We start from the raw sequence: 19,360 nt of genomic DNA on the forward strand, positions 1-19,360 counted from the left end.
CTTCTCCCAGACACTGGGGCATATTTATGTGGATAGTCATGCAGTGCAGCATAGTAAGTCATCTTGCTGCGGTGCACTGTGTGACAGGGAAAGGGCAGGAATGTGCCATTTTTAAGAGAAGGTGGCCAATTCCGGACTTTTCCCCTGAGCTAGTTTCCTTTTGGCTGCCTAGCACCAACGCAGGAACCCTTCCACTATTGTGCAAAGGAGCCTACGTTGCATTCAGCATTGCTTCTGTGCAGGAAGGGACACCTTTCTGCACAAAAAAAATAATGACAGGCTTTTTTCACTTTCTTTGTGTGCTGCAGAATGCAGCACAAATAGAAAGAGGTAAAAATTAGGGGTGTTAGAAGTGGGGTCTTTGGTTGGAAATCCATGCAAGGACCCTCACTCTAGTCAGGGTAAAGGTGAATCACCCTCAGTTAACCCCTCCTCATCCCCATGGTAGCTTGGAGCTTGGCATGAGCAGGCAGGCTTAACTTCAGAAGCAAGGTGTAAAATATGTGTACCAACACACACAGTAACCCAGTGAACCCACAACAAAAGGACACAAGTTTAGAAAAATAGGTAACATTTATCTAAACAAAACAGACCAAAACGATAAAAATCCTACATACAAAAGTCAAGTTATGAATTTAAAAAGAAAGAGAGTCTTAAATCCTTTAGAAAACAGTGAGAACGCTGTTAGCGCACAAAGTACCTGGGTAGCATCAAAATACAGCTGCACAGGCGAGGATGCGTCGGAAAAGGCCATCGATGGGTTGATTTCTCACTTGCAAGCGAGACCGCGTGTTGTTCCTCCTCTGGTCAGGTCACGTTGCTTCTTCTCTCCTGCAAGAGAGTGATGTGTCGATCCAGAAGGGGACCTCTTGTCTGGGCAGGCTTTCCGTGAATTTTCCACACCCAGCGATGTTGCGTTGAAATCCTGTCACATGGCGACAAGAAACCATGCTGCGTTGGTGCTTGAGTCATTAACAGCAGCCGCTGTGGTGTTGTGCTTCGTTTCTCCAGTCACGTTGCGTTGATCTCCCAGCTGTGATGCAGGTGGAATGTCGATTTTAGCCACAAGGCTGGTGGCGCATTGTTTATCAGCTGCAGGCAGGAGGTGTCTCAAAAGTTTCCCCGTACGGCGGTCTTTGCATGGCTTTCTGTCCTTTTCCACAAGCTGCACCTTTCAATGGCCAAGAGACAGGTTATGGTACCACTGGGCAGGCAAGAATCTCAGCAGAAAGTCCAGGTGCTGACAGGAAGAAGTCTTTGTGGTCCCTGAGACTTCAACAACAGAAGGCAAGCTCAGTTCAAGCCCTTGGAGATTCTTCACCAGTAGAAAGTCACACAAAAGTCAGTCTTTGTCCTCTCTCAGGCAGAAGCAGCTACTGCAGCCCAACCCAGCAAAGCACAATCACAGGCAATGGGGCATTACTCCTTCTCCAGCTCTCCAGCTCTTCTCCTTGGTTGAGGTTCCTCTTGGTTCTAGAAGTAATCTGATAATCAGGGGATTTTAGGTGCTCTTCTTATACCCCTTTCTGCCTTTGAAGTAGGCCTGCTTCAAAGAGAAGTCTCTGTTGTTTTAAAGATCCTGCCTTACCCAGGCCAGGCCCAAGACACACACCTGGGGGTTGGGGAATGCATTGTGTGATGGCAGGCACAGCCCTTTCTGGTGTAAGTGACCACTCCTCCCCTCCTTTCAGCGCAGATGGCCCTTTAGGAAATGCAGCCTATACCCCAGCTCCCTTTCTGTCACTGTCTAGAGGAGAGGTGCAAACAGCCCAACTGTTAAACTGACCCAGACAGGAAATCCACAAACTAGCAGAGTCAGAGAATGGTTTAAGCAAGAAAAGGCCTACTTTCTAAAAGTGTCATTTTCAAACACACAATCTAAAAACCAACTTCACTAAAATATGTATTTCTAAATTGTGAGTTCAGAGACACCAAACTCCACATGTCCATCTGCTCCCAAAGTGAATCTGCTCTTTAATACTATTTAAAGACAGCCACCATGTTAACCTGAGAGAGATAGGCCTTGCAACAGTGAAAAACGAATTTGGAGTATTTCACTGTCAGGATAAGTAAAATACATAAATACATGTCCCGACTTTAACATACACTGCACCCTGCCTATGGGGCTACGTATGGCCTACCTCAGGGGTGCCTTACATGTATAAAAAGATAAGGTTTATGCCTGCCAAGTGGGTACACTAGCCAAGTCAAATTGGCAGTTTAAAACATGAACACAATAACCCCCAACGCTAATTTGTTAGAAACTTCATCTATAATGTTAGCCTTGACCCTGTCAGTCACTCTGTAAACTTTGTGTTTAACAGGAGGACTGTCCCCAGTGTCCACATTGTGTGTACACAAGTGTGTGACCCCTGGAATCAGGGAAAACAGTGAGGGGAACTGAGCCAACACCTGGCAACAGTCCCTCTGCTGCTCTGGTGTGAGGGAGGGGAGAGGATCACCCCCTCCACAGAACCATCTTTTTCTCCAGTAGTCAGGAAGAGGCTCGCAGGTGCCATCACCCACACTTCCTGACCAAGTTGAAACTCGACCAGATGGGCACTCTGGTCATACCAAAATTGAATGTCTTCCTGGCTTGCTTCCAGGTTCTCTTGTGCAAGATCTCTGAAGCAGATAGTCTGGTTTCTAAGAGCCAGCATGTAACCAAATACATCCTGGGGGGGTTTACTAGGGGGTTTCTCCAAAGCTTCCTTTACCAGACTCCAAGGTCCCCTCACAGGGTGGCCATACAACAGCTCAAAAGGACTAAAGCCAAGCACTTTTTGAGGCACCTCCCTGTAAGCGAATAGAAGGCATGGCAAGAGGACGTCCCACTTACGCCCCAAGGGCTCTGACAGGCCTATGATCATGCCTTTCAAGGTACAGTTGAATCTCTCAACCAGACCATTGCTTTGGGTATGGTAGTGTGTGGTGAACTTGTACATTACCCCACACACCCTCCACAGAGACTTCATAGAAGTTGATATGAAGTTAGTACCCCTGTCAGACACTACCTCCTTGAGGAACCCGATGCGGTAAAAACCTCCATCAGTGCATGGCCCACCACTGGGGCAGTGATCAATCTCAGAGGAATGGCTTCTGGGAACCGGATGGCATGGTCCACCAAGACCAGGATAATCCAGTTACCCATGGCTGTCTTGGGATCCAGAGGCCCAACAATGTCAATACCAACCCTTTCAAAAGGGGTACTAAGGTTGTAGGGGGCCTTGCATTTCCCCCCCACTCTTGCCACTTCCATGACAAGTTGGACAAGACTTAGAATGAGCAATTGAGTGCCTGCGCATTAGTGGCCAGTAAACGTGGGTGACAAGCCGTTCAAAGGTCTTGTCCTGCCTCAAATGTCCAGCTAAAGGCACATCATGAGCCAGACCCAGTAGGAAGGCTCTGAAGTGCTGGGGTACCACCAGCACATGGCTGACCTAGGCTCAGGAATCTTAGGCTCGCTATATAGGAGGTTATTCTCCCAGTAAATCAAATGTGATCTAGGCTCCTTGTCAGATGCCTGGTCTGCAGGCTGCCACCGCAAACCCTCCAGATTAGGGCATTATTTCTGTACCACTCAGAATGCTTTCCTGGTGGGCCCTCCTTCCTGCTGCCACTGTGACAGCTCAGGGACCTCGCCCAGTTCAGCCGCCTGTTCCGCTGTAGGCTCTGGGGCCTCCCCCTCAGGTTAAGCCTCCAACTGGACTGTGGTAACTTCCGGGGCCAGTTTCCCACACCTCTTGCCCTTCCTCCTTCTGGCAGACACCTGGGCCACTCTTTTAGGCTCCAGGGTCAACTCATCACCCTGACGGGCTGCCATACATTTTCAAGTGTGACCTGCGTTCTACATCCTGCCAAGGGGAATCCTCCAGGTCATTGCCAAGCAAACATTCCACAGGCATGGTTGGAGTCACAGGAACCTGGGACCCACCCCCCCATTCAAAGGGAACCTGCACCACTCTGCACAGGTGCTCTGAGTTGTCCACTGCTACTACTTGGTGAATTACACGGGGATCTATCTGCTCTTCAGACACCAGGTGACTCCTCACTGTAGTCACACGGGTTCCTGTGTCTCTCAGAGCCACAACCCTCTGTCAACTGATGGTCACCCACCATCTCTACTTCTTAGTGTTATCAGGCACGAGGGTCCTCAGGACCATCTCATTGTCCCCTAGTGAGACATGGCCAGCTCATCTGGCTCCCAACCACTTGGAACCAACTCCTCCCCAAGCGTTACACACGCCAAACCCTGTGACAGAGGACCAATGAGTGCCGGTGTCCATTTGGGAAATTTGGGGTCCCCCCCTCATGAGGCCATCCTGATCACATGCAAAGTGCTTGCGGTGACCCTTCTCTGCAGGGTTCCATGTAGAGACTCGTTGTTTCTTTTCTACTGGGGGCTGGGATTCTTTACCCTGGGAACTAAGTTGGGGCCCTTTAGAGAAATCACCCTGTTTACCCTTACCCTCCCACTTCTTCTGATGGGCACCCTGCCCACCCTTGGCATGTTCTCCCCAATACATCTTTTTGACCCTGGTGCTCTCCCAATGGTCCGCTTCCTGCACAAGCTTCCTGGGGTCAGTCAGCTTTCTGTCAATTAGGTGCTGGTGCAGCTCTGGAAAACATAAACTGTACAACTGCTCCCAAACAATCAAATTGTAAAGCCCCTCATACGTTGTTACCTTACTGCCCTTCACCCAACCATCCAGTGACCTGCAAAAAGAATTAACACATTCCAACCATGTTTGGGATTCCTTCTTGTTATAGGACCTTAACTTGTCCTTATACTGATCAGGAGTGGGACCATACCTTGTGATCAGGGCGTCCTTCATGATAGGGTAGGTGAGCCCCTGGGGATCCCCTAAGGATGTCAGAGTATCCCTCCCCTCTACCTCAAAGTGCTTCCACAGACCCGCCCCCCCAATGAGCTTCAGGGACCAGATTCATACCTCTTGAACCGCAACAGTATGTCATCCTCCCTTTTGTAATCCTTCACAAGGTCCTTAGGAATGTGCACCCTCCTCTCAGGCTGCACTGTGTTATTGCTGCCACCATCCCTACTAGACTGGCCCCTCTGATCCAACTCCTTCAAGCTGAGCTCATGAGCCAACAATAATGTTTTTTCTTCTAAGGCCATCCTCATTTTCTCCAATTTCAACTGGTAAGTCCTCTCTGCCTATCTGTCCTAAAACTCTTCAGGAGTCAGACCCTTGGATGACACACTGCTAATTGCCCTGGAGACCCTCTCATTGGACATAACCGGACCACCCACTACACCATTGTGGATGGATTGTTCTTCCTCCTCCTCATCTTCCTTCTCCTCCCTGTGCCCTCAGCTTCCTTGGCTGTTACTCAGGCCCTCAGTGCCTATTCCAGCTCCTCCTTCCTTGTGGAGCCCTTAATGCAACAAGCAAGGTTTTTGCCGAACTGCCTCAAATGGGCAACTATATAGCTCTCTAATGTCCCTAAATCAAAAGCAGCTCCAGCTGATGCATTTCCAGATTGAGACATGATGAAGAGTTGAAAGTGCAATGTTCCAAGGGCACAAAAATGAGTTCCCAAATGAAGTTCAAAAGTCAATAAAGGATTACCACCAAATGGAAGAAGTGAAAACCCAAAAAAGAGAAAAAAAAAAAAAAATCACAAAGACAAGTAGTATGTGGTCACGTAATGGTTTGCACTGAAAACAGTAGTGTACAATCAATCATGTATGTCAAGTACAAATACAAGTTGATTCCCAACCACTGATCACCAATGTTGGAAATGGGGTCTTTGGTTGGCAGTCAGGTTACCTCCTTTCCAAGCAAGGACCCTCACTCTAGTTAGGGTAAAGGAGAACCACATTCAGTAAACCCCCGTTCACCCCCTTGGTAGCTTAGCATGAGGAGGCAGTCTTAACTTTAGAAGCAAGGTGTAAAATATTGTACCAGCACACAGTAACCCAGTGAACCCACCACTAAAGGACACAAAACAGGTTTAGAAAAATAGGAAATATGTATCTAAACAAAACAAGACCAAAAGGATAAACATCTGACATACAAAAGTCATTATTTATGGATTTAAAAAGAAAAACAGCCTTTAATTCCTTTAGAAACCAGTGAGAACGCTGTTAGTGTAGGAAAGTACCATCTTTCTTGGCATGCTACCCCCAAATTCTGCCTGTCTGTCAGTGTTTTTACTGTCTCACTGGGATCCTGCTAGTCAGGACCCCATTGCTCATGGTCTATATGTGTTCTCAGTATGCTTGACTGTGTCACTGGAGTTATGCTAAACAGAAATCCAGTGCTTACGCTCTCTCTGTTTTCCAAATTTGTCACTGTAGTTTAGTGACTCCATATACCAATACTAATTGACACACTGGACCGCCTCTTATAAGTCTCTAGTATATGGTACCTAGGTACCCAGGTAATTGGGGTTCCATGAGATCCTTATGGGCTGCAGCATTTTTTTACCACCCATAAGGAGCTCATACAAACACTCCTTCTTGACTGCCACTGCAGCCTGAGTGAAATAGTGCACACACTATTTCACAGCCATTTTTCACTGCACCAGGTAACTTATAGGTCAACTATATGTCTAATCTTCAGATACTGAAGGCTAGGTGCAAAGGTACTGTGTATGAGGGCACCCTTGCACTAGCAAAGGTGCCCCCACATCATTCAGGACAAATTCCCCAAATTTGTGAGTGTGGGGACACCATTATAAGCGTGCACTACATATATGCCAATACATATATGTAGCTTCACAATGGTTACATGGAATTTGTCCATGTGAGGTGACTAAGACTGTGAAATTGAACCCCCTAATCCAAATCTGGAATTGGGGGTCAATTGCATGCACCCTGGGGGCTCCAGCATGGACCCCCAGTACTGCCAAACCATCTCTCTGAGGTTTCCACTGCAGTCCCAGCTGCTGCCTCCTCACAGACAGGTTTCTGCCCTCCTGGGGACTGAGCAGCTCAATCCCAGGAAGGCAGAACAATGCATTCCCTTTAGGAGAGGGGTGTTACACCCTCATCCATTGGAAATAGGTGTTACATCATGGGAGGGGTATCCTCCCAGAGCCTCTGGAAATGCTTTGAAGGGCACAAACAGTGCCCTCCTTGCATAAGCCAGTCTACACCGGTTCAGGGACCCACAGTCCTCGCTCTGGCATGAAACTGGACAAAGGAAAGGGGCGTGACCACTCCCCTGTCCATCACCACCCCAGGGGTGATGCCCAGAGCTCCTCCAGAGTGGCCCTGGTGTGAGCCAACTTGGATTCCAAGGTGTGGAGATCCTCTGGGAACATCTGAGTGGCCAGTGCCAACATGTGACGTCAGAGACCCCTCTTGGTAGGTGCATACATGCGTAGGTAGCCAAACCCCCTCCCAGGGCTATTTAGAGTTTCTCCTCTGGGTGTTTCCTCAGATTCGGTTTGCAAGACTCCACCAGGACTCCTCTGCATTCTCTGCTTCAGCTTCTGACCGTTGGATCAACTGCAGACTGCTCCAGGAACCGCTGTAACTGCAACAAAGTATCCAGGAAGGCTACTGTGACCTGCAACTTCAGCTCCAGCCGGCAACTGCAACAGTTTCCAGGTTGTGCACGCTCTGAGGACTGCTTACCTTCACCCTGCACCAGAAGAACTGAAGGAATCTCCTGTGGAATGATGGAGTCACTTCCCTGCTTAAGCATGCACCTCTCTGCTACGATGACCGGTACTCTGGGACTCCTCTCCTGTTGACGAGTGTGACCCATGGAACACAGGTGGTGGACCTGAGTGATCTTGATTGTCCGAGGGTCCAGCTGTCCAAATTTGGTGGAGGTAAGGTATTGCCTCCCTGTGCCAGACAGTACCCCTGTGCATTGCATCCTATGCAGCTCCAAGGACTTCTGTGCACTTCTTCCAAAAGGTCTTCATGCACAGCGTAACCCAGGTCCCCAGCACTCGATCCTATGACGCACAGCTCCCTGAGTTGTTCTCCGGAGGTGTGGGATATTTCTGTGTAGTGCTGCGATGACCGCACTTTGCAGCTCCTTTGTCCCCATGTCCTGGGACTCCCGTGGGTGCCGTCTGATCTTCTGAGGGCTCTATGAAGTGCTGAGAGCCCTCTCTGTCTCCTCAGTAGAAGTTGAGACCCCCAGGTCCCTCATGGGTCTGGGCGGCAAATCTTTGATGCAAAACACGTTCTTGCGTGAACTAAGGCTTATTGGTGGAATCCAGCAACGCAAACAGCCTGTATCCAACGACTCAACATGAGATATCTCCTGCACCAAGCAGAAACCCACAGCTATCCACTTTTGCACCTTCTTCCAGGTGGGCAGCGTCTTCCTAGACTCTTCATCGACTTCTGGACTTGGTCTCCTCTCTCCACAGGTCTTCAGGTCCAGGAATCCATTGTTGTTTTTTTGCAGTCTTGCTTGGTTCTTGCATAATCCTTCACTACAACTTCTGGTGTGTACTCTGGAAACTTGCTGTACTTTATTTGTGTTTTCCTGGGCTCTGGGGTGGGGTATTATACTTACCTTTGGTGTTTTCTTACACTCCCAGCACCCCTCTACACACTACACTTGCCTAGGGGGATATCCGACTTTCACATTCCACTATTTTAGTATATGGTTTGTGTTGCCCCTACGCCCATTGCAATCTATTGTGTTTTTCACTGTTTGCACTGTTCTATGACTGTTTACTTACCTGATTTTGTTTACTAGTGAACATATTGTGTATAAGATATTTTTGGCCTTCTGTTACTAAAATAAAGTACCTGTATTTTTGGTAACACTGAGTATTATCTTTCATTGTGTATAAGTACTTTGTTACTATAGTGGTATTGCAAGAGCTTTGCATGTCTCCTAGTTCAGGTTTGGCTGCTCTGCTACAGCTACCCCTAGACAGCCTAAGCTGCTAGACACTGCCTACATTTGACTAATAAGGGACAACTGGACCTGGTGTAAAGTGTAAGTACCTTAGGTACCCACTACTAACAAGACCAGTCTCCTAAAGTTAGTGCACAAAAGTACCTGGGTAGCATCAAAATAAAGCCACACGGACGAGGGTGTGTTGGAAAAGGCCAGCAATGCATTGATTTCTCACTTGCAAGCAAGACCGTGCATTGTTCCTCCTCTGGTCGGGTCGGCATGCGTTGTTTCTTCTCTCCTACAAGAGAGCGATGTGTTGATCCGGATGGGCACCTCAGGTCCGGGCAGGCTTTGCATTGAATTTCCACACCCAGCGATGTTGTGTTGAAATCCTGTCGCACGGTGTCAAGAAACCATACTGCGTGGGACCTTGCGTCATTAACAGCAGCTGCTGTGGGTGTTGCATGTCATTTCTCCAGCCACTATGCGTCGATCACCCAGCCGTGATGCAGGTGGAGCATCGGTTTAAGCCGCGAAGGCCAGCAGTGTGTCATTTATCAGCCACAGGGCGGGTGGTGCATCGAAAGGTTCCCCGCACAACGGTCTTTGCATGGATTTCTGTCCTTTTCCACCAGCTGCACCTTTCAAGGGCCCAGAGACAGATTAGGGCACCACTTGGCAAGCAGAACTCTCAGCAGAAAGCGAAAGTGCTGGCATAGAGAAGTCCTTGTTGTCCCTGAGACTTCAACAACAGGAGGCAAGCTCAGTTCAAGCCCTTGGAGATTCTTCATCGGTGGGAAGTCACACAAAAGTCAGTCTTAGTCCTCTCTCAGGCAAAAGCAGCTAGTGCAGGCCAGCCCAGCAAAGCACAGTCACAGGCATGGGGCAGTACTCCTCCTCCAGCTCTCCAGCTCTTCTCCTTGGCAGAGACTCCTCTTGGTTCCCGAAGTAATCTGTCCTTCATGGGTCTTGGGTGCTCTTCTTATACCCCTTTCTGCCTTTGAAGTAGGACTACTTCAAAGAGAAGTCTCTGTTGTTTTCAGGCCCCAGACACACATCAGGGGTTGGAGACTGTATTGTGTGAGGGCATGCCTTTCAGGTAAGTTACAACTCCTCCCCTCTCTTCAGCCCAGATGGCCATCAAGGTATGCAGGCTACATCCCAGATCCCTTTGTGTCACTGTCTAGAGGAGAGGTGCACATAGCCCAACAGCCAAACTGACCTAGACAGGGAATCCACAAACAAGCAGAGTCACAGAATGGGTTAAGCAAGAAAAGGCCTACTTTCTAAAGTGGCATTTTCAAATACACAATCTAAAAACCAACTTCAATAAAATATGTATTTTTTAATTGTGAGTTCAGAGACCTCAAACTCCACATGTCTATTTGCACCCAAAGGGTATCTGTGTTTTAATACTATTTAAAGGCAGTCCCCATATTAACCTATGGAGAGATAGGCATTGCAACAGTAAAAACCGAATTTGCAATTATTTCACTGTCAGGACATGTAAAACACAGTACATGTTCCACCTTTAACATACACTGCATCCTGTCCATTGGGGGTACCTACGGCCTACCTTAGGGTGCTTTTCATGTAAAAAAGATAAGGTTTAGGCCTGGCAAGTAGGTACACTTGCCAAGTTGATGTGGCAGTTTAAAACTGCATTCACAGACACTGCAGTGGCAGGTCTGAGCCATGTTTACAGAGCTACTAATGTGGTTGGCACAACCAGTGCTGCAGACCCACTAGTAGCATTTGATTTACAGGCCTTGGGAACCTCTAGTGCACTTTACTGGGGACCCAATAGTAAATCAAATACAATTTATACAGGGAACACTTACACTTTAGCACTGGTCAGCAGTGGTAAAGTGTCCAGACCGAACAAAACGGCAACAACAGAGTCAGCACACAGAAGCAACCTGGGAAGTAGAGGCAAAAAGTTAGGGAAAACCATGGCAATGATGCCAAGTCTAACAAGGGGAAACACATATACTTCTCTTGTTATATGTCTCCTGGGAGATTATCTTTTAGGTGCATTCCCAGATTTACTTGTTCTAGGAATGCATCAAGATCCATGTATATAGCGTGGGAATAGCCATGCAACACTGATGGAAATGCCTCAGTGCCACAGAGTAATACAACACAGTGATTTGTGCTGATTTACATTACTCAAGGTGGCCTTGCATGGTTTCATAAATCTCATTTTTTATTTGCATCTCTCTTGCATCATGTTGCATGATGCAAGAGCAATGGAAATGGGCTCATCAATATGCCCCGGGTTCTTATTCATTTCAAATAATTTTTTTAAATGTCTCACTCAGATCCGCAGATCTGTTGCAGATCCCCAACAAAAAGCACACATTCTATTCAAAACAACAAATTTAGGATCTGTGATATTTTCGAAGCCAAAAGCACACATTCTTTAGGAAGCAACAACACATTTAATACAGTGTGTGTGTGTGAGAATGGGTGTGTGAGAGGCTGTATGGTTATGTGAGTGGGTGTATGTTGGCTGTGTAGGTGTGTGGAAATAGCTGTATGGGTGTGTGAGTTGCTGTGAGCGCCTGTGAGTCAGTGTGTGAGTGGTTTAGTGGTTCTGTCAGTGGCTGTCTGAGTGTGTGAATGGGTATGCCAGTCAGTGTGTGGGTATGTGTCTGTTAATGGGCGTGTAAGTAGCAGTATGAGCATGTGAATGGCTGTGTGAGTGAGTGTGTGATTGTGTGAATAGGCGGGTGAGTGGGGGTGTAAGCAACTGTGTGGGTCTGTGAGTAGATCTTGCAGTGGTTTTGTAGTCTGCAAATGGGTGTGTGATGTACAAATGGGTATGCGAGTGGGTGTGTGAGAAGCTGTATGAGTGTGTGAGTTGGTTTGTGAGTGACTGTGTAGGTATTTGAGTGGGTGTGTGAGTGGCTGTATGGGTGTGTAAGTGGCTGTGTTGGTCTGTGACTCAGTGAGGCAGTGGTTTAGTTAGTCTGTGAGTGGATGTGGCTATGTAGGTGTATAAGTGGGTGTGTGGGTGGCTGCATTTTGTTAAATTGGGGTCTGGATCCACAGAACCTTTGCAGATTTACATTGAGGGTTGCTTTGAGCACTGTGGTGGATCCAAGGATCCTCATGACCCTCCCCAAAATATTTTGGCCAATTTCCTTCCAATGCAGGGTCCCTCTGAAATCCCTCCCGCTATCACTCCCTTGAGGTTAGGGTACCTCTACTCTGACCTCTTATATGAATTTTATGTTTTATTCCCCACCCCCACTGGGACAAAGTTCCAATATACAAAATTGCAACTTCAACTTTCCTTTCAGGTTGCAGCTAGCCAATCAAGGCATTGCTGGTGGCACATGGTTACGTGGATCCCCTTGGGTGCCTCTGAGACCCCTTTGTCTCTCCCACAGGGTTAGGGTACCTCTACCCTGACCCCTTCCATGAATTTAAAGTTTTGTCCCCACCCAAGTGGACCCAGTCCCAATATACAATACTGCAGCTGCAACATTTCTTTTCAGTTGCAGACAGCCAATCATGACATTGCTTGTGGTGCGTTGATCCATCAGTGGTTTTATGGTGGATCTGGATCCCTAGATATAATCTAATCTTTTTTCTTTAATGACTACTGAACAGATTTATACCGGATTACAAAAGCACTCTTTCTGGACCAAGATCTAGCCTTCTGTCAAATTTAGTGTGGTTTGCTCCAGTGGTTCAGGCTGCAGTTGTGTCTAAAATCATTGCGGGGAATTGCATGAGAGAAACACATTTTGAGACCCCCCTTTTCTCTGCACGTTTTTGCTTAGCCTGTGCATTGAAAGTTTCAGGGTGATCCTTCAAATGGGCTGAGAAAAATGGGGCCCCCAAAACTTGTTTTCCATGTTCATGTTCCCATAGGACCTTTAGACACAGCTATAGCCTAAACCTCTGATTTGGTAGAAATCTAGATCTAGGTCTTGCCAGAATGCTTTTTGTTTTTTGGTGTAAATTAGTTCAGTAGCTTCAGAGTAATTAATGAAAAATAAACTTTGTGTATCATGGGACATGGAGGCTCTGCAGAACCAGATGGACTTCAAACTCAAATCTGGTGGCTGCCATCTTAGGACTTAGGACTCATCCGAGTCAAAAAAATAAATTAAAAAAGACACAAGGAGGTAGAGTAGGAATACCCTGACAACTAGGCCTTGAGGTGGGGGGTCACAGAAGTACCCTGTCTGAGACCAAAGCCATTTAAAAAAAAAATTGACACATATTCACAGAGGATCTGCAAACCTGCTGCAATTAAAATAAAATAAAATTATGGTTTCCTGCACGTATTGTTTTAAGCTCCATTGGTAGACCAGATCCCCAGGGGGAAACATTTATAGTTTGGAGGAGGGGTGGCATGCATGGCCCCTTTCTCTAGGCCAGTTTCAGCCCCAGATATCTTAACCCCGGGGCCCAGCGTCATAGTAAAGGAAGATGGGGCAGGTGGCCCCCCATCCTCCAGGGCCAGCTCATGTGCTAAGTCCTGGGGTGCCCATCCCCAAGTCATAGCAATTTCTCTACCCGCAGTGACACAAGCAGGGAAACCTGTGCTTGTTCTCGCTTGTCAGTAGCAATTTCAAATCTTCTGCCAAGTGAGAGCAGACATGCAGTCAGATCCCAGAAGATGGGAGCTTAAAAAATATTTCCGGCGGCTGGGAGCAGACTTCAATTCTTTTACCATGCCTGCAGTGATGCGGGCAGGGAAACTGATTTAAATATTGCTCCCACCTGCAAGCAGCAGCATGTTTTAGCTGCTTCCTGTGGGTGGGGCAATGCTGGCTCCTGCTGGATGGGGGAGCCAGCTTGAGCTGCAGGAGCCTTGAGGCTCCCCATGTGGCCCTCAACAATAGTGTTGAGGGATCCCTTGGTGGGCATGAGGGCACCCACCCTTTGCTGGCTGAGCCCCTGAGGACGTGGTCCTCGGGCTGAAATCGGCCTGAGGATGGGGGAGCTGCGTAGCCCTTCCCCTTTTCATATTTGGCCGGGCCCCAGGGTTGAGGTCCATGGGGCCAAAATCAGCCTGGGGAGGGGTTCACATGCCCCCTTCCCTCAAATAAATGTGCCAGAGCCCAGGGGATGGAGTCCCTTTGCCTTGTCAGGCTCAGGGAGGGGTGTTTCACACCAAACCTCCCCTTTAGTTTTAATAGTGGCCTTGGAAATGGGGTCCCCCAGGGCCTAAGGAGACTGAGGGAAGGGGCCCCTTCACTTTAAAATATATATGGCCTTATGGGTTGGGGTTCCCATGGCAATAATAGGTTCAGGGAGGGAAGCCACACAGACCTCCCCCTCTTTAAAAAAAAAAAAAGGTTATGCGGTCCGGAGGAAGTCTTTGTGGCTAGCATCCGCTCCACACCTGAAGGCCATGTGCAGTTGGCTGCCTTTGGTCAGGATTAACTTAAAGACAATGGTTACATTATTTATATATCACTTCAACAGACATAACACAAGAAAAATCCCACACCAATTTAGAAAAATAGAATGAAACTCAATAAATAATTTAAGACCAAAACAACAATAATTCCATCAGTAGAACCAGATGTATGTAATGTTTAATATTATAGTTAAAAGTAGTGCTTAAAACCACAAAGTGCAAACTATGGAGATCTGGTCGCACTGGACTGGGACAACGTCAGAAGTTGAGGCCTACCATGATGGAGCACAAGCCGGCTTCAGGGAATCAGTTAGGCTCACTGAACAAGGGTATCTTAAGACCTTGTTGCGAAACATTGCAAGGTCCCACATCGAGGATGAGTCATGTATCTGAGGTGATGCACGGCCCTGGGGTGTACATCCATCATGCATTTTCAGTTCCAAGGGGCTATGAGGCTGTGATGTGAGGTCCTGCTTTGACATTGAGGAGGATGTCAATGAGGGACTTGTGGTGCAAAGGCCTGCATCAAGGATGGGTTGTGCACCTGCTGGTTCCGAAGAAGCTCAAGGGCTTGCAATGCAAAGTCCTCCATCATCGTTGAGGATGCATTTGAATTTGGCTTTCATTGTGAAGACCTGCATTAAGGCTACATCTTTCATCGCTGTTCCAATGGGTCTGTGGGCAGAGATGTGAAATACTGAGTTGGGGATGCATCGCAAACCTGCTCTGATAGGGAGTTCCCAGATGCAACGTGTCACACACTGGCTCTGATGTGTAGGTTCCACTGGACAACAGTTGAGCTGGTGGAGCACCTTTCAGGCCCATTTCAAAGGGTTCAAATCAGGAGTGGCACCCCTTGTGAGGGTAGAACTCACAGCAGGCAGAGCCTAGGTGCTGTGTTCAAGGTGGTTAGAGCCTTCTGGCCCTGAGGCTCTTGTCAGGAGGCCAGACAACCTGACCTTGGACTCACTCTGGTGGTCCAGAGTTCAAGAACCAGGTTCAGTTCTTCACAGATTAAGTTCTTCACAAGCTCAGCTCAGCAGGCCAGCAGGACAAAAGACCTGAGAGTGGCAGTTCTTGCAGAGCAGAACTGCAGTCCTTCCTCTGATTTTTACCACAGGTCTATATGTGTACTGAAGAACTAGGTTTAAGGGTCAAATACTTATACCTATTGCCCACTTTGAAGGTTCTGGAAGTTTCCATACCCCTGGGCATCAGACAACTCCTTTCCCCCTGCCATGTCCCCAGCTTGTCTGGGGTCACAGAAGACTTTTGTCAAACGCTTTGTGAGTGTGGCAAGGTAGAGGATTTATGATGTGCACTTGTGGTAGAAGGTAGGTCCTCCTCTTCATCAAATTAGACAAGCCCATCCTGCTAACACCTATTTCCCTTTGTCTCACTGTCTGGGAGCAATACACAAAGACCAACTGCTACCCACATTTAGTCATGTGAACCAAGGACAGGTCGCAGGCACCAAATGGTTAGGACAAGACTATGCCATCTGTCTAACTGTGGCATTTTCAGAACTGTGATTTAAAATGTGACTTTATCATGAAAGTGTTTTTTATTACAATTGTTTAGACACCAAACTTTACATCCTTAGTAGATCTCAACAGAAAGTTATCACTTAATAAATGGAATATGTTAACCAAATGTTATCATATTGAAGAGGAAGGTCTTACAGTAGTGAAAAACTAATGTAAGAGCTTTTCATTACCAGGACATGTAAAACCTAAATCTGCCCACTTTTTTAAACACACTGTACCCTGACATAAGGGCTGTGAAGGGCACACCCTTGGGGTGACAAATGTATTAAAAAAAGGAGGTTTTGGCCTGGCAAGAGGTATACATTGCCAGGTCAAAATGACAGTTTAAATTTACACACACAGCCTGCAATGGCAGGCCAGAGACATGTTTACCTAAGTTGGAGGCACAACCAGAGTTGCAGGACCACCAGTAGCATTTAATTTACGTGCCCTGGATTCAGGCAGGGCCACGTTACTGTGGGCTTACAATTAAATTAAATAGACCAATTGGGGGTAAATCGAGTACTGTTTTGTAGTCCAATACATTATTATTCTCTAAATGAGCGCCCCAAAACAGTTTAAAAATTCAAAACAATAAGGCCCAGATTTATACTTTTTGACACAAAACTGCACAAACGCAGTTTTTCGTCAAAAAGTATAGTGCCGGCTTGGACCATTCCAGGACACCAGCCGGGTGCAAAATTTATCAAATGGTGCAATCCGGCACTAAGGGTGGGCTAACATCAAGGAAAATGACGTTAGCCGGGTAGGGATGGCAGTATGGGAGAAGGGGGTTTTTCACTGAAAAATTCTGTAAGGCTGGTTTGAGTACAAAAAATGATTCTAACCAGCACAGCGCCATTTCTTGATGCAAAACCTATCATTCCACATGACTCCTGTCTTTTAAAAGACAGGAGTCATGCCCACCACGCCAATGGCCAGCACAGAGGACGAGGGTCCCCTGGGCAAGGCAATTGAACCCACAGCCATGTAGGGGGTCCCATTTCAGGGCCCCCAATGGCACTTAAAATATTTAAAAAAATACTTACCTCTCCTTACCTGGGATGGTGTTCCCCATCCTTCGGTGTCCCTCTAATGTGGGTGGGGGTATCCCTGGGGCCTGGGAAGGGCCCCTGTGGACTTATTACATGGTGTTCCACCATGGAAATGGGCCCAAAGGTCCCTTAAAGTCTGCCCTGACCCAAGCATTCATTAATGGACTTAAGCAAGCTTAGTGCCATTATTTAGGCTCGCCTCCCTCCCATGCACCATTTTTGGCACGGAAGGATAAAAAAGGCGCTAGGGCATTAGAGTAAATCTTTGGATGGGAACACCTACCATGCATCCAAAAAAGTGGTTTGTGTAAAACCCATTCAAACCAAGTTATTTTGTTCATTAATCAGTATTATTGTGAAAATGACAATTAGTATCTAACAGACATGCCAAAATAAATTTCCTATATAGAACTTGATGTTTTTAAAACAACATATTTTGTATACAAAACACATATGGTATACTTGCAAACCAATGTGCTAATCATGGGAAAAAGTATAATTGTGCATGTCTACCAGTATTGTGACATGTAAATGTGTGTAGTAAATACTCAGTCCAGCAGTTTATGCATGAAAAAAAGACTACGTTGTTCATGCAAATCCACAAGTAATTCTTTCAAACCAATAAACTGTACCAATATGTTACACAGCCAGTCAGTCAGCCAATTATCTATATTCGCTTAAAAAACTGCCATAAAAGTACATACATTTTACAAAACTCTACATATAAAATGAAAAAGACCTATTAAAATAACTAGCTAGAAAACTTCAATTACATTGGCGGCTTAGTTCTCCTTCAACTGCTGTACAAGGCAGTTTGACACTGTGGGTTCATCTAGTTCTCGACTGAATCTAGCATTTTCCAAATAGGTTGTATACAACTGTTTCACCTTGTCCTTGCAAAGGCTCTGATGGAATCATTAAATAGCTTCGCAACTCCCAATATATGGAAAGACTCCTGTACATAACGGAGCCAGGGAATGTGTATAGCTGCCCAACTGCTTACCTTCTCTCTCTTATTACAAGGTGTATAGAACTTTCCTTCTGTTTCACCCATATAGAGATCCAAGTAATAGCGGACAGATTTCAATTTGCACCGCAACAAAGGAAAGTCCCAGCTCAGAGTGACATACGTAGGTGCCACAACTCCATGGTACTGCGAGAAGCCTACACCAAAATGATTTTCTACCCTCTGTAATGTCTCTACATTTATGTCGCCCCAAAGACCTGCTCCATTTGTAGCTAAAGATAGGCACTTGCTTTTACATGGAGTCAGCATCTCTTTTATTGGTTTATGGCCCAGTTTTTGTGCAAATCTATACGAGTGACCTAGAGAATTCCTGTTGTCTTCTATTTTGTAGAGGGTCCCAAGCACGTAAGGATTGGAAGGGGATGCCTAGATATGCATACATATTTGTTTGCCACACAACAAAGTCATCAATAATATGGGAATCCTTTATTTTATTTTTTTCATCCGCATATCATAGTGTATGTGATGTACAATCACATTCCACATATAGACCCTCATCGACTACTGAAGGATTTCCGCCACAATTTAGGTGGAAATCCGTCAGCAGTCGTGCTGGCAGTTGGCGGTGCAAAGGCAATTCCACCACCGTCACCGCCACACCAAAAGGACTTTGCCCGCCATATTACAAGCAGTAATATGGTGTGGTGGTGCCCTGATGAATGGTCACTGCTGGCGGTGGAAGCACCAGGTCCTGTTCCCTGGCAGATGACCTCCTCGCTGGACACGGTAAGTCGATCGTCTGACAGGGGAGGGGGTGGAAGGATGGGGGGTGTTGTGTGTGCGTGTGTGAGTGGGTGTATGTCTGCTTGTGTGAATGTAAGTGAGTATGCATGTGTGCATGTGTGTGTATGAATGCGTGTGTGATTGTTGAAGTGAGTGCTTGTTGGTATGTTTGTGTGAATGGAAGGATGGGGGGTGTTGTGTGTGCGTGTGTGAGTGGGTGTATGTCTGCGTGTGTGAATGTAAGTGAGTATGCATGTGTGTGTATGAGTGTATGAATGCGTGTGTGATTGTGGAAGTGAGTGCTTGTTGGTATGTTTGTGTGAATGCGTGTCTCTTGGTGCAAGTGAATGAGTGTATGTATGCGTGTGGGTGAATGTGTGTATGTAAATATTGGTGAATTCATGCATGTGGGGTGCATGTGGGTGTGTGTGTGGGTATGCGGGGAGGGTGGAGCTGTAATGGAAGGGGGATCATGTAATTGAAGGGGGAGTTAAGGGAGTCATTTGTCGTCGTCAGAAAAGGAATTTCCTGTCACCAGCGGCCTTTCCGCCAGGGTTTTAGAGGCAGTGCTACTGTAGAGGAAACCCTGGCAGAAAGGCAACTCGTACTACCGCCGGCGGTCTTTGGAGGACCGTCGGCCCAGAGGTGCTGTCCTCCAGCCCGGCTGTCCTACCGCCCTGGCGGCTCCAGCGGAGATGTGGCGGTTTGCAGGAGGCCAAACCGACACACTCGTAACGTGGCGGCCTTCACCGCCGGCCCGTCAGGGGTGAGACCGCCACCACGGCCCTGGCAGTCTTGGGACC

Source organism: Pleurodeles waltl, chromosome 11, assembly GCF_031143425.1.
Source record: "Pleurodeles waltl isolate 20211129_DDA chromosome 11, aPleWal1.hap1.20221129, whole genome shotgun sequence".
Classification (NCBI taxonomy): domain Eukaryota; kingdom Metazoa; phylum Chordata; class Amphibia; order Caudata; family Salamandridae; genus Pleurodeles; species Pleurodeles waltl.